Source organism: Sciurus vulgaris (assembly GCF_902686455.1).
Source record: "Sciurus vulgaris genome assembly, chromosome: 16".
NCBI lineage: Eukaryota > Metazoa > Chordata > Mammalia > Rodentia > Sciuridae > Sciurus > Sciurus vulgaris.
In genome coordinates this window covers 76,002,234-76,018,429 of record NC_136477.1, presented here as the reverse complement: position 1 = coordinate 76,018,429, position 16,196 = coordinate 76,002,234, and the positions used below count along the sequence as shown (strand labels likewise).

Genomic DNA, 16,196 nt, shown 5'->3' with positions numbered 1-16,196 from the left:
AACACCATCAATGTCATCCTCTCTGGAGCCATCCTCAAATATGGCAGCTGTCTCTGTGGATTCCTTCACATTTCCTTTCACATTTACCAAGACAGAAATTATATATTTGGGAGATCATCATTTATTGTTGGATGCTTGCTCAGAACTCTATGAGTGCCAATAAAGATGAAGAGGAGAAATGAGAGTGACCAAGAGAGAGGGAAAGAAGGGGAAAGAGAGAAATAAATCATGTAAATAAATTTTTGCTTTGGTGGAGGTGGTTAAACAATGTCAATGGTTTCCACTCAGTCTACCAATGAAATTTGGAAAAGTTCTACTTTATACCAGTTCTACTGTACATCAGCTTTTCAGGGCAAAAGCTGAACCCTAAAAGTCACTGAAAGAAATACTGGAGAAGTGAAGGAAGAAGAGTCTTATTTGAGGAATGCATATGTGGTTTCTTAAGTAATCCTAACACTCTGTGGTATTATAAGGCCATAGGCTAATAGTTTCTGTCCACACAACATTAAGTCTGGCAGAACTTGTCTGTTAATATTCTGTTCAGTTCTATTTCTAATTCCAAAGGCCCAAGAGGTAGATTTAGAATTTCATTTCCCAAACTGTGTAATAAATTACATCCATATAGCAATTTAGAATTTAAATTACATTTCCATGCATTATCTTGACAGTTGCACAAACACTATGAAGAAGATAAGGTATGGTGTCATTCTCTAGGTTGTATAGATGTGAAAACCAAAGTCAAGAGAAGTGAAGTGACTTGACCAATGGTATACAGCCATTTAGAATTTGTATTAAAATAGCTTTCTAAAAACTCTGTTGGGATACTTTGGGCCTATTAAGTAGTGTTTTCTAGAGACAGCATGGAATAAGGGTATCAAAAGAAGTAAGCCAGGTTTCCAGTATCTTGGGTCTTAAAAAAAAAAAAAAAAGTTTTAGTTCAGTTTTAAAACACTCTTAATGGAATTTAAGATGGCGGACTAGAGGGAGGCTGTGTTCCTTGTCGCTCCGCAACGGCAGATTCAAGCAGAGGATATCTGTTTCTCAGTGAGGCAGTTTTAGCAGCTTATTGATCCCCTGCACTTTACCTCATTTGTCTGCTGTGATCACCTGCAATCTGCCAGCATATCAATGCCTTTTTTGAGAGCAGATTGCTCACTGTCAGGCATCTATCATCAGCCATTTGCCTGCCTCTTGCCTGTCCATCGCCTGCCTTAACCCTATCCATCACCAAAAGCCTGAGGTTCACCTCTCGATCGTCCGACAGCTGGCAGCAGACTGACCGCAGACCACCAGTGGAGAACCAGCTGCCTGCTGCTGCCTGGAAGTTCACTGTGACAGTATCTGCAGGTTTGATTACAAGTGGCTGCTGCCATTTTGAGTCAACAGCCAGGCCCTGTAGGACCCCTGGCAGGACTGAGTGAGTCCAGTCTACAGGATCCCTCAGCCAAACTGATCACTCCCTGTTGCTGGGGCCCTCACATCAACTGACTGCTCCCTGGCGCCAGGACCCTGAAACCAATAGACTGCACCCTATCACCGGGAATGCAGAATGACTTATTGCACCCGGCCTCCTGGATCCCACAACCACAGCAAACACACCGGACCTCCAGGACCCCTGCCGGACCAACTGCATCCTGTCTCCAGGACCTCCAGCTGACCACGTCCACCCCTGAGCTGCAGCTCCCTATTTGCCAACACATTTGGAAGTCAGAGCAGCCATCTTGGATAATCCTGGAAGCCATATCTCCAATCTTCGGGGTGGGGCAAATCCCATCCTGAGATGCCTGCTGGAGGCTTGAAGCTCATTGTCAGGTACCTCTCATACATCAGTCAACTGAACACTGAGAGGTTTCATTAGTATATGACTGTTACACAGTAGATTTTCTAATTTCTCATTTAAAAAATATTCAAGTTTTTATTTCTTTACATTTCTTGCTTTATTTTCCTTTTGTTTACTTGTTCCCTCAGAGTCACTTTCTCTCTTATTTACATGCTAACATCCGATTCCTTTGATTACACTTTCACTCTTTCTATTTTCAAGAACTTCTGTATATTCTTTTATTATCCCATTAACAGAAAAATTCTTCATCCCTCTACATCCTCTTTGTCCTCCATTAGAAAATGCAGACATTATTGTAAACCTGTTTGTTTTACTGAAGATAACATTTGAACTCATTTTATTTATTATGACAAATTTGTTATTGTCCCCATAGGGGCTATTTGGTCTGGGATTGCACAGTGTCTGATTTGGGCACTGCTAATATTGATCTCCCCTTAAAGAAAGGGTTTTGGAAACATATAGGGCCACTATAAGCCTATAGAGGGAAATCTGCAATACCCCAAATCTGCAGCGCTACAGGGGAAGATACATGAACAACATGAAAAAACAAGGGAAGAAAATGATCCAAACAAATCTAGATTCTATAGTAATAGAATCCAATGACAGTATGTTAGAATAAATGTCAGAAAAGGACTTCAGATTATACATGATTAAGATGATTTGTGAAGCAAAGGATGAGATAAGAGAGCAAATGCAGGCAAAGAATGATAATAACAATAAGCTGAAAGAGCACCTGCAGGAAGCAAAAGATCATTTCAACAAAGAGATAGAGATACTAAAAAAAAAAAAAAAAAAAAAAAAAAAAAAAAAAAAAAACACCCAAATGGAAATCCTTGAAATGAAGGAGACAATAAACCAAATAAAAAACTCAATGGAAAGCATCACCAACAAACTAGAGCACTTGGAAGACAGAACCTCAGACAATGAAGACAAAGTATTTAATCTTGAAAAATAAAGTTGCCCAAAAAGAGAAGATGGTAAGAAATCATGAACAGAATCTCCAAGAATTATGGGACATCATGAAAAGACCAAATTTAAGAATTATTGGGATTGAGGAAGGCACAGAGATACAAACCAAAGGAATGAACAACCTATTCAATGAAATAATATCAGAAAATTTCTCAAACCACAAGAATGAAATGGAAAATCAAATACAAGAGCCTTACAGAACACCAAATGCACAGAATCACAACAGATCCACACCAAGGCACATTATAATGAAAATGCCTAACATTCAAAATAAAGATAGGATTTTGAAGGCTGTGAGAGAAAAGCATCAGATTACATATAGGGGGAGACCAATACGGATAGCAGCCGACCTATCAACCCAGACTCTAAAAGCTAGAAGGGCTGGGACTAACATATTTCAAACTCTGAAAGAACATGGCTGCCAACCTAGAATCCTATACGCAGCAAAACTAACCTTCAGATTTAAAGATGAAATAAAATCCTTCCATGAAAAACAAAAGTTAAAAGAATTTACAAATAGAAAGCCTGCACTACAGAATGTTCTCAACAAAATATTCCATGAGGAGGAAATGAAAAACAACAATGGAGATCAGCAAAGGGTGGAACTACCTTAGAGAAAAACCACTCAAATGAGAAACCAAGCCAACTTAAAAATGAAAAATAAGCCAAATCACTGGGAATACAAATCATTTCTTAATAATAACCCTGAATGTTAATGGCCTAAACTCCTCAATCAAAAAACATAGAGTGGCAGAATGGATTAAAAAGAAAGACCCAACAATATGCTGCCTGCAAGAGAGTCATCTCATAGAAAAAGTCATCCACAGACTAAAGGTGAAAGGATGGGAAAAAACCTACCATGCACATGGACTCTGTAAAAAACTGGGGGTTTCCATCCTTATATCACATAAAGTGGACTTCAAACCAAAGTTAATCAGAAGGGATAAACAAGGACATTTCATACTGCTTATGAGAACCAGAAATCAGGAAGACTTAATGATAGTAAACATTTATGCTCCAAACAATGGTACATCCCTGTACATCCAACAAATCCTTCTCAATTTCAAGAATCACATAGACCACAAAACAATAATTCTGAGTGAATTTAATGCACTGCTGTCACCACTAGATAGATCTTCCAATCAAAATCCAACCAAAGAAACCATAGAACTCCATAACACAATCAATAACCTAGACTGAATAGACATATATAGAATATTCCATCCATCAATGAAGGTATACACTTTCTTCTCAGCAGCACATGGAACCTTCTCGAAATTGGACCATATGTTATGCCACAAAGCAACCCTTAGGAAATGCAAAAAAAAAAAAAAAAAATAGAGAAACTGCCTTGTGTTCTGACAGATCATAATGGACTGAGAGTAGAAATCAATGATAATGTAAATAAAGGAAATTACTCCAAAACCTGGAGACTAAATAATATGCTATTGAATGAAACATGGATAACAAAAAAACATCAGGGAGGAGATTAAAAAATTCTTAGAGGTCAATGAGAATGTTCATACAACATATCAAAATATCTGGTACACTATGAAAGCAGTACTAAGAGGAAAATTCATTGCATGGAGCGCATTCCAGAAAAGAATGAAATGTCAACAATTAAATGACCTAACATTACAGCTCAAAGCCCTAGAAAAAGAACAGAATAACAGCAAGAGTAGTAGAAGACAGGAAATAATTAAATCAGAGCTGAAATCAATGAACTTGAAACAATAGAAACTATTGAAAAAATTGACATAACAAAAAGTTGGTTCTTTGAAAGTAAAAAAAAAAAAAATAGATAAACCCTTAGCCCTACTAACAGAGAGAAGGAGAGAGAAGACTCAAATTACTAAAATATATGATGCAAAAGGAAATATCACAACAGACACCACTGAGATACAAAACATAATGAGAAGCTACTTTGATAATCTCTATTCCAACAAAATAGAAAGTATCGAAGATATTGACAAATTTCTAGAGACATATGCTCCTCCTAAACTGAACCAGGAGGACATACACGATTTAAACATATCAATATCAAGCAATGAAATAGAAGAAGCCATTAAAAATCTACCATCCAAGAAAAGCTCAAGACTAGACAGATTCTCAGCTGAGTTCTACAAGATCTTCAAAGAAGAACTCATTCCAATACTTCTCAAAGTATTCCAGGAAATAGAAAAGGAGTGTACCCTACCAAACTCATTCTATGAAGCTAATATCACCCTCATACCCAAACCAGGAAAAGACACATCAAGGAAAGAAAATTTTAGACCAATATCCTTGATGAATATACATGCAAAGATCCTTAACAAAATATTGGCAAAATGTATCCAAAAACATATTAAGAAAATTGTGCACCACGATCAAGTGGGGATCATTCCTGGAATGCAAGGGTGGTTGAACATTCATAAATCAATAAATGCAATCCATCATATCAATAGACTTAAGGATAAGAATCATATGGTTATTTCAATTGATGTAGAAAAAGCATTTGACAAAACACAACACCCCTTCACACTCAAAAAAATATAAAAAATAGGGATAGTAGGAATATACCTGATTTGTAAAGGCTATTTATGCTAAGCCCATGGCCTACATCATTCTTAATGGAGAGAAACTGAAATCATTCCCTTTAAAAACAGGAACAAGACAGGGATGTATTCTTTCACCACTTATATTCAACATAGACATCGAAACTCTGGCCCAAGCAATTAGGCAGACTAAAGAATTTAAAGGGATATGAATAGGAAAAGAGGAAATTAAGCTGTCACTATTTGCAGATGACATGATTCTATATATAGAGGATCCAAAAACCTCCTCCAGTAAACTTCTAGACCTCACCAATGAATTTAGCAAAATAGCAGGCTATTAAATCAACATGCATAAATCTACAGAATTTTTATATGCAAGCAATGAAACAGCTGATAGGGAAATGAGAAAAACAACTCCATTTGCAATAACCTCAAAAAAATAAAATAAAATACTTGGGTATCAATCTAACCAAAGAGGTAAAAGATCTCCACAATGAAAACTACAAAACACTGAAGAAAGAAATTAAGGAAGACCTTAGAAGATGGAAAAAAACTCCCATGTTCTTTGATAGGTGGAATTAATATTGTCAAAATGGCCATACTACCAAAAGTGCTATACAGATTCCATGCAACTCCAATTAAAATCCCAATGACGTACCTCACAGAAATAGAGCAAGCAATCATGAAATTCATCTGGAAGAATAAGAAACCCAGAATAGCTAAAGCAATCCTTAGCAGGAAGAATGAAACAGGAGGTATTGCAATACCAGAACCTCAACTATACTACAAAGCAATAGTAACAAAAACAGCATGGTATTGGCACCAAAATAGACAGGTAGATCAATGGTACAGAATAGAGGACATGGACACAAACCCAAATAAATACAATTTTCTAATACTAGACAATGGTGCCAAAAATATGCAATGAAGAAAAGATTGCCTCTTCAACAAATGGTGCTGGGAAAACTGGAAAACCATATGCAACAGAATGAAACTAAACCCCTATCTCTCACCCTGCACAAAACTCCACTCACAATGGATCAAGGACCTTGAAATCAGACGAGAGACCTGCATCTTATAGAAGAAAAAGTAGGTCCACATCTTCACCTTGTTGGCTTAGGATCACACTTCCTTAAAAGGACTCCCATAGCACAAGAAATAAAAGCAAGAATCAATAACTGGGATAGATTCAAACTAAATAGCTTTCTCTCAGCAAAGGAAACTATCAGCAATGTGAAGAGAGAGCCTACAGAGTGGGAGCATATCTTTGCCACTCCTATTTCAGACAGAGCACTTATTTCCAGAATATATAAAGAACTCAAAAAACTCTACACCAAGAATACAAATAACCCAATCAACAAATGGGCTAAGGAAATGAACAAACACTTCACAGAAGAAGATATACAAGCAATCAACAGATATATGAAAAAATGTTCACCATCTTTAGTAATAAGAGAAATGCAAGTCAAAACTACACTAAGATTCCATCTCACCCCAATTAGAATGGCAATTATCAAAAATACAAGCAACAATTGGTGTAGGAGAGGATGTGGGGAAAAAGGTACACTCATACATTGCTGGTGGGACTGCAAAGTAGTGCAACACTCTGGAAAGCAGTGTGGAGATTCCTTAGAAATCTTGGAATAGACCTACCATTTGACCCAGCTATCCCACTCCTGGGTCTATACCCAAAGGACTTAAAATCAGCACACTACAGAGATATCAATGTTCATAGCGGCACAACTCACAATAGCCAGATTATGGAACCAACCTAGATGCCCTTCACTTGATGAATGGATAAAGAAACTGTGGTATATAAATATATATACAATGGAATATTACTCAGCTATAAATAAAAATAAAATTATGGCATTTGCAGGCAAATGGATGTAATTGGAGAATATTATGTTAAGTGAGATAAGCCAATCTCAAAAATCCAAAAGAGGAATGATCTCACTGATAAGTGGATGATGACACTTAATGGGAGGTAGGAGGGTGACAAGAATGGAGGAAGGAGGGAGTGTATAGAGGGAAAAGAGAGGTAGGAAGGGTAGGGGGAAGGGAAAATAATGGAATGATTCAAACATCATTACTGTGTAAATACATGAATATGCAAATGGTATGCTGTTACTCCATGTACAAACTGAAACAACATATGTCCCATTTGTTTACAATAAAAATAAATTAAAAATGAACAGTCTTAATTTCTGAATTTTAAGTCAGTATGCTGTGACAGTCTTCATTCCATTATCTTCCTGGCCAAGCCTCAGAAATATTTTATGGTTTACAACTATCCTTGATTTGTTGAATTTAATTTTCTTTGATTCTTACCTTTTGGAAGATTATTTTCTGCATCGAACCTCATGAATTCATTTTTCTCTCTAAACCTATTCCCTTTCACTAGCAGTACCACCATTTACACCGATGACCAAGTCACAATCCTGTCTCATATCTGCTTACCAAGCCTATGCTCTTTATCCCTTAAAAAAGATTACCCCGAATACTTTTGTTTCCTCTCTCTCTCCCCTGAACTATTACAGTTGTCTTTAGGCCTCCCTTCCTATCTGCCTTCTATACCATTTGCCATAGAATAGAAAGGCAAGTAAACATGATTTTAGGATACTCAATTTAGAAAAGAAAACAAAAAGCTAGAAGAATATTATCTGGTCAGGAGCTGTGGTCATTCTACAATACTTTTATTACAGATTTATTTTTATATCACTCACTTGCTTAAATTCTAGGCAAGTGTTCGGCCACTGGGCTAAATACCCAACCCCCAAACTTTTTATTTAGCAGAGCATACAAAAAGTTTCTTACCTGATAGACCTAGAGATATATTCAACTCCTCTTCTACCTTTGCCATATAGTCTAGATATATCTGACTCTGTGCAGGTCTCAGGCTATAATGTTCCTTTTGCTATTCTAAGATATTATAATTAGAATGCTACATGCTAACACTATTTACCTACCTCTTATTATTCCATAACTCCTCAATTTGTTTTGCAACTACAAAAATATTCATACTTAAATTACTCAATGAAAAAGTTTTTGGAAAAGGCAGCATCCAAGTATTATCTCACCAATTAATTTCAAATTGCTGAGGCAATTTAGCAAGGACCTAAGCAACTTAGTGAGACCCTATCTCAAAAACTACAAAGGGCTGGGAATATAACTCAGTGGTAAAGTGACCCTGGGTTCAATCTCTAGTACCCAAAGAAAAAAAATATTATTGGGACATCTGTGAAAATTTAAATATGCCAACATTGTGGGTAAAGTATTTTATCAATGTTAAATTTCCCAAATGTGATAATTGTATTATGGTATATAACAGAGTGCCCTTTTTCTTAGGTATGTATTAATGATTTTGACTTTTTAAAAAATGAACTTAATTATGAATGTATACTACATATTGTTTGGATCTTCCTATCTTCTAAAAGAGAAAACAGAAAAAGCAAATATGGCCATATTTGATAGGTGAATCTAGGTAAAAGATATATGAATGTTCAATGTATTTATTATTGAATTGCTTTTCTATAGATCTGAACATTTTCAAAAATGAGAAATTAGACAGAAAAAATCATTTAAAGTCAGTATATAGAAAGGATTTCACAATGGTCCTCCTGCCTGTATGAGAACCTCATTCTTTATACTCTGAATCCTATGCATTTCTTTGTCATATCCTGTTGTCTGTCTTCTCATTTATATTTTTAAGGTAAGATCCATTCTGAAGTCTTCCATTTGTTACTCATGTTTTCCTTGTGCAAATTACTTAGTTTCTCTTTGTTTCAATTTTTTTAATTCTGTAAAATGGACATAAAAAAGGTATGGACCCTCTGGGCCATTTGTAAGAGTTAAATGAGATAATACATAAAACTCATCACTGTGCTTGTCTTTAAAAACTCTTCAAAAAAGGTAAGGTATTATTTGTATTATCATGTCTTTTCTCTCTTTATTTCATGCCCAATATAATGCTTTGCTCTCAACAGGTGCCCCATATTTGTTGACTGAATGATGCACTGTCCTTTACTACCTTTTTGTTGTTGGGCACAACATACAAAGAATTGATGCCTGAAAGAATAAGAAAATGGTTAATGCCAATGAGAATAAATTACAGAAATCCTTTAGACCAGCAGATCTTTTTCTTCTGTGGTTGATAAGGTAAAAATTGAATTTCAAATTCTGTGGATTTTCTTAATGTATGGGTAGAGATAACTCTCTTACCCTGTGTGAACAATCTTTGATCTTCTATCTTAGCCATTATCAACTTCATTCCCATCCTGAGAACATACCTGTGTTTAGGCTTCAGGCCAAACATTTCATAATCAAATCTTTGACTCATACTTTTTTCCAAAAATGTATTTGTTAATGCTTGGCCACATATCTTTGATATAAGATGTTTAAATTCAGAAAAGTGTACCACATCAATTGGATATCCATGGTCCCCTACAGAATTCAGGATCCAAACCCTACTCCTGGTACTGAGGAATACCTAAGGCATCGGAAATATTGTTTTCTTTTATCATACTGGCTCACAAACTTAAAGCACTCCCATTTTATTCAAGATTACTTTCAAACTCACTAGTGTGGCATTTTAGTTCTGTACAATCTATTTTTTAAAAAAAATTCCTGCTTTTTCCTTCCCAAACACTGTGCAAAAATATATCTCACTGTGATCCACCACTATGTTTTTGTTTAAAGTTAATTTGCTTGAAAAGTTCTCCTCTTTTAAATTCTCTTCAGCCCATTCATTTTTAAGATCCAGATCAAGTTGGCTTCCTCTATGAGAACACCACTGACCTTTCAGACTGAGAATTCTCTCTCCATCCTCTGAGCTTCACTAGCTCTTACCCCTTATAGGACTCATTATAAATCATGGAATAGACTGGGCTCAGTGGTGCATGCCTATAATCCCAGTGTCTCCAGAGGTTGAGGCTGGAGGATCATGAGTTCAAAGCCAGCCTCAGCAATTTAGCAAGGCCCTAATCAACTCAGTGAGACCCGGTCTCTAAATAAAATATAAAAAGGGCTGGGGAAGTGGCTCAGTGGGTAAGTGCTGATATGCATATATTTTTGGAAAGATTAGATTGCTTCTTTTTTTTCCATTTGCGTGGCAAAAAGGAAACTCACCCACCATCCTGTTAAATAAAAGATTTAATTACCAAAATGTGCCTTCCTTTATATGAGAACATGGCATTTCTTATGGCCAATGGACAATTCACACTCTCTATATTGCACTTACACAACATCTTCCAGCAAATACCTGGTCTTCATCAAAGCCAGGGAGAGGCTAACTAGGATTCTTTAATAATTTTTTTTGTAGTTGTAGATGGACAGTATGCCTTTGTTTTATTTGTTTATTTTTCTGTGGTGCTAAGGATGAAACCCAGTGCCTCACACATGCCAGGCCTTGCCACTGAGCTACAGCCCCATCCCTAACTGGGATTCTGAGTGCAGTCTGAAGCAGTGAAATTATTCCTTAGTATAAAGCCAACTGAATAGTGGCACTCTAACAGGTAATCATGCCTCTCCATTAGCATCAATCATGATGCCAATTGAGGCAATGAAACCAAGCCACATATTTGCCACTGGTACTGATGGGCAATGTGCAGCCATCCATACACTGTTGGGTCTACCTTCTTGATAAGACTGAAGTTAGAATGAAGCAAAGTAAATCATTGACTCAAACCTGCTTGGCTGTGTAGCTAACCTCTACAGCCAGATCTCCTCCAGAATTCCCAACAATTATAAAGACTCTTTTTCCAGCAAATGCCTCTGGTATTTTATAGTCTTGACTATGGAAGTACTGTCCTTTGAACTTCTCGTTCCCTGTAAGAGAACATAAAATAATTTTTGAATGATAGTTTATGTGATGGATATCATTTGTAAAATCATTCTTTTGTAGAATTTAAAGTTGAAGAATATATTATCCATATGATCTCCCTTTATTCAGCTATTCTTGTCATTCTGAATACTTTTGCTTATTTTTTTCTTCCATAGTTTCAGAATCGTAACTTGTGATTCCTTTATTATAAGTACTTTTTATTTTGTATTTGCAGACTCACAAATCCAAATTGCCTCAGAAAACTGCCATTCTCTTTTGTCTTTTCATTCCTTTACATACACACTCTCATTTGAATTAGAGTATATATGTTTCTGTATACTCTAGGATACACATAAAGTGCATTTTTTAGAAAAAGAAAGTTCAGGCCCCAAACTGAAACTAAATTATTCAAGCTCTCATTTAACCTTTAGAAACTCAATATTTTTTTGTTTCCTAGATCACTGAAAAATTCCACATCTGAACCAATGCTGTGTAAGAGATCCACAGTCTTCCTTTTTGATCCTTGAGGAGACTAAAGTCATTGTGAAACTAAATTTAATCATGTTCTACTTGTCAGAAATATATATGTTCCCAAAAATTTGCTGTAAGTTGGTTTCATTATTGTGAAAACATGACAGAAGTACTTAGACAAGCATAGAGTGTTTAGGCCAGTCACTCAATTGGCCTCCTGATGCAATCAAGACCCACAATAAACATGAGACATATGAGGCTAGTTGGTATAACATGGCAGTCTGCTTTACAGTAAATGTTTCAATAAGTAGAAACAGTACACTCTGTGCTAAATGTAGTACAGTAAATACATAAACCAGTAACATAGTGGTTTATTTTTATTATGTACCGCATACATAATTGTGTGAGCTATAATTTTATACAATTACAGTGCAGATGGGTTTATACATCAACATCACCATGATATTATAATGGCTATGATACTACTCAGCCAATGGGAATTTTTCAGTCCACATTATAATCTTATGGGATCACCATTCTGTATGTTTTCCAGCCTTGACTGAAATGGCATTATGTAGTGGCATGATTGTTCCCAGACCTCTAAACTCTAAAATTACCATTGCCCAAATGGCAATAAAACAAATTATCCTATTTTCAAGGGAACATGAACAATCAGGGTAAGCCTTATTTTACCCGAAAGTAAAAATCACTCAGACCACAACCTTCTATTTCTCAGTGACAAAGGCATGGCTTGAGGGTTAACCTCCTTTCTGGAAGGTCACTCACTGGAAAGCTTTTCAGGGGTAAGTGAGCATTAGTGTGATGGCCAGTGCATGGCATGACTCCATCAAAGACATTAACCTCCTATTTCCCTTCACACTCAGTGACCAACCCCATTGGCCTGAAGTAGAGAAATCAAGACTCTTCTTCACACTGTACACAGTGGTCTGAAAGCAAAGTGAAATACACAGTGTACTGTAACCATAGCCAGTACAATGTATATCTTCCCAGACATGACTTATCCTGCAAAATGTTACACAAAATGTTGATACTGCAGGTACCATCACATTATTAGGGTCCTTGCAAGAATATTTGATTTTCATACTCCATAAAGACAGCTTTGTTTGAGGTTGTGGTCCAAATGAGAAGACTTCTATAAGGCAGATAAAGTAAAATGGAGTTGACAGACTAATGTACTCTCCTGTGCCTCTAGAAAAGTAGGATTTGTGAGAATGTTTAGTCTCTGCCTTAAGACAATGTAGCACCTGAATAAATCCTGAATTTCTCCTATACTTCTGTGACACTCTGTGCACTAAACACCTATTCCTCCACTAACCCCAGACATCCCCAAGTTCTCTGATGTCTTCTGACACTAAAATCCTGTTCTCTTTGACTAACCTCAAACATGTGACTATGAGGCTCCCTTTCATGTTAGAGCAGGAAAATATCTCAGTGGCTCTTATTTCTTTATAGTAATCTCTCTAAGCCTTTTACATATGCCCACTTTACAAGTAATTATAGAGAAAGAGGCTGTGAGATAGGAAAATAGTGGTATAATTTTTAATTTTTCAAAAAAAAAAGAAATAAATATGGGTTACTCTGCCAGCCTAAGGAAACATCAAGAATGCACTCCAATGGGATTCTAGTGCCTTGTGTATAATGTCCTGGTTGAATAATACAGACACGAAGACTTAATCATCCTGTATTATTTATAGTTCCTGTCATGTGTTTTCACACAAACTGGTGCTTCTACGTGGATCATCCTTTTATTCCTTCTTCATTTGGTAGACTTCTTTCTATTCAAGACTTAGCCTGGACATTATCTTCTCTAGAAATCTTTCCTGGAACTTGATTCCTCTTCCCTGATGGGTTAATCATCCCTCTTCTGAGCTGCAATGTATAGATCTCTATAGCACTTATCACTTGGTTTATTACTTATATGTATAATAATAATTTTCTTCATTTTTCTGTCTTTAAACGCAGTTACTTAGTTACTTATATTTTTGTCTTTGCATCATCACTGCTTAGTACAGTAAGAAACTTGTTCAAGAACTGTCACTTAAACAGGTCAGTGATGCACCACTGTGCTGTAAATGACTGGCTTTGGAAATTGTCACCAGATAATACCATTTTATTATTGTTGCTAAACAGATAAAGGTGGAAGGTTTGGGCTTTAAGCCAAGTGATATATCTTTTTATGTTCATGATTATAAAATATGGCAAAATCACAGCAGACTTTAGAGAAGAAAGGAACCAAATGTCATAGAGTACAATCATCTTCTTTTACATAAAAAGAAAATTGCAATAAATTCAAGTTGAGAAACTAACTCATCTCAGGTCACAAGTTAATCAGTGGTAAAAACAAGGGCCAGAATTCAGGGGTTTGTTTTCTAATTCAGTGTTCTACTCTCTCCACCAGATTTAACTTCTTTGCTTCCTCAATAACTTCCCAATCACTAAGTACTTCACCAGGTGGTTTTGGTGATCACATAAAATAATATATTGAAAAGTGCCTCAGAAAGTATAAAAGAATAAAGCAATAGTGGAAAAGTTGTGGAACCAGAAAAATTTAAAATTCCCATAGCTATTCATTCCCCTCATCTCCTTTATTATAAGCAGAGTGTGAAATGAAGACAATGAAAATACTGGTGGCAGGTATCTTTCTGTATCTGCAGCCAAAATATATGAGAGACTTTCCAAGGAGTATTTTAAATAGAGAAAAAAGAGTGGAGTCTTTGTACTTCAGCATATCAAGCTAATATTTACACATAAGCACGGGTAAATGAAGCCATATTGTTCATTTACTTGATGAAGAACTTCAAACACAAAGACACGCACAAAACTGCCTACCTTGAACTGGATAAACTTTAAAAGTTTGAAGTCTTTTGCATACATCCTGAAATACTCGAGGACTTAGGAATTGTGCATGAAGTTAAAATAATGATCTGGGATGCTGTAGTCACTGAAGCACATCAAATCCTTAGAACAATTGATGATCGCCAATTTTAAATACTGTCTCCCTCCTTTAGGATTTTCCTGCAGTAAATTAGAAGTATTCATGGCAACTTGAGAACTAATTTCAGGATTTGCAAATAGCATGTGGAGAGTTAAAAATTTCCTGAAATAAATGCCAATTCAAACAAATGCACACATACACCACCTCCATACATCTCCCAGTACTTGTGCCTATGTGTAGTTCCTTCCCCTTGAATCTCAGTATCTTTATGACTTGCTTTTGACCAACAGTATACAGTTGAAATGCCACTGAATGACTTTCAATACTAATAAGTAGCCTTGCAGCTTCTAAGGTGTTTTAGAAGACTTACTTTGGTGGAACCTAGCAGCCATGTAAGAAGTTAGCTTTTGTAACTGCAACCCAATGAGAAAGAATTCTTTGGCTCAGAGGATTCAGCTCCACTGCTTTTGGCTTCAGGCAAGGCAGAAAATCATGGTGGAAGGGTACAGCAGAGGAAATCTTCTCAGCTTAAGGTAGCCAGTAAGCAGGGGTTGGGGAAAGAGACCCAGGACAAGATAGAGTCCCCAAAGTTAACCCCCCTGAGCCTGTAATCTGCTTTTCAACCATGTCCCACCTGCCTACAGTTTCTACCACTGCCTAGTAATCCATTCAGCTGTCAATGAATGAATTCATTGATGATGTCAGAACCCTAATGAATGAATCACTTTCCAAAAGACCCACTTCTGGACAATGTTGCATTGGAAACCAAGACTTGAACACCTGGGCTTTTTGGGGAAATTCTAAATCTTTACTATAAAAACTCCAACTACATTGAGACCACAATACTGTTAGGAAGCCCAACCTAGGCATATGGAAGAAAATTTCTAGGATAGAGAAATATTCAAATAGCCCCCAGAAATTCTAGCTATCCCACCTAAAGTTCTAAACATGTGAACAAAATAGTCACATTAAATTCAGTCTTAGCACTCATCGGATGGCAATCACAAGAAATTCCAAATGAGAACTTCCCAGATGAATGAATAAGTCTCAAGAATTTTTATATATATTGAGACATTGCTCTCAAGAAAATGTTCTAAGTCTCTTTCCAGCATAAGTTATTTACCCCATTGTTATTATTGCTGGATAACAGACATTTATATGAGTAAAAATGGGTTAGATCAAAATATACTAGGGAGAGTATAAGTTAGTATAATATTTTCTGAGTAATTTTGCAATATATATATAATTTCTTGAAATTGACATAGCCTTTTAAAGAAATATTGAGACTTGCAAACAAAGATTATTGTTAAAGGATGTTACTGTCAGCATTATTCATAAAATAAAAAGAAAACAAGTTAAATGCTTAAGAAAAAATAACTGAAATTTGAGAACCACAGTTCTAGATCCTTCCTACCCAAAGTATGGTCTGTGGACCAGCACAAAGGGGATCACTAGAGGCATTGTTAGAAATGCAGAATTTGAGGCCCCTCCCTAGACTTACTGAATCAGAACTAACATAACAAATCCCAACTGATTCAGATGCACATGAAAACTGAGAAGCACTGGTTCAGATGACATTAGTCCCTAACTCAGTGTCTTCCTTCC

The 16,196-nt window shown here is 36.3% G+C and overlaps 2 pseudogenes across 2 annotated transcripts in view; one reads left to right on the top strand and one right to left on the bottom strand.

Annotated features, from left to right (window-relative positions):
* LOC306646461 (flavin-containing monooxygenase 5-like) lies at positions 1 to 14,695 on the bottom strand (annotated as a pseudogene). Its single transcript has 5 exons — positions 14,486 to 14,695; positions 12,418 to 12,582; positions 11,030 to 11,169; positions 9,633 to 9,832; positions 1 to 147 (listed from the first exon to the last, which is right to left on the bottom strand). The product of its transcript is annotated as a flavin-containing monooxygenase 5-like (transcript).
* Positions 1 to 16,196, top strand: part of LOC306647162 (cyclin-dependent kinase 17-like) — a 1,195,982-nt pseudogene that overhangs the window by 810,250 nt on the left and 369,536 nt on the right. The gene's annotated exons all lie outside the window — the stretch shown is intronic.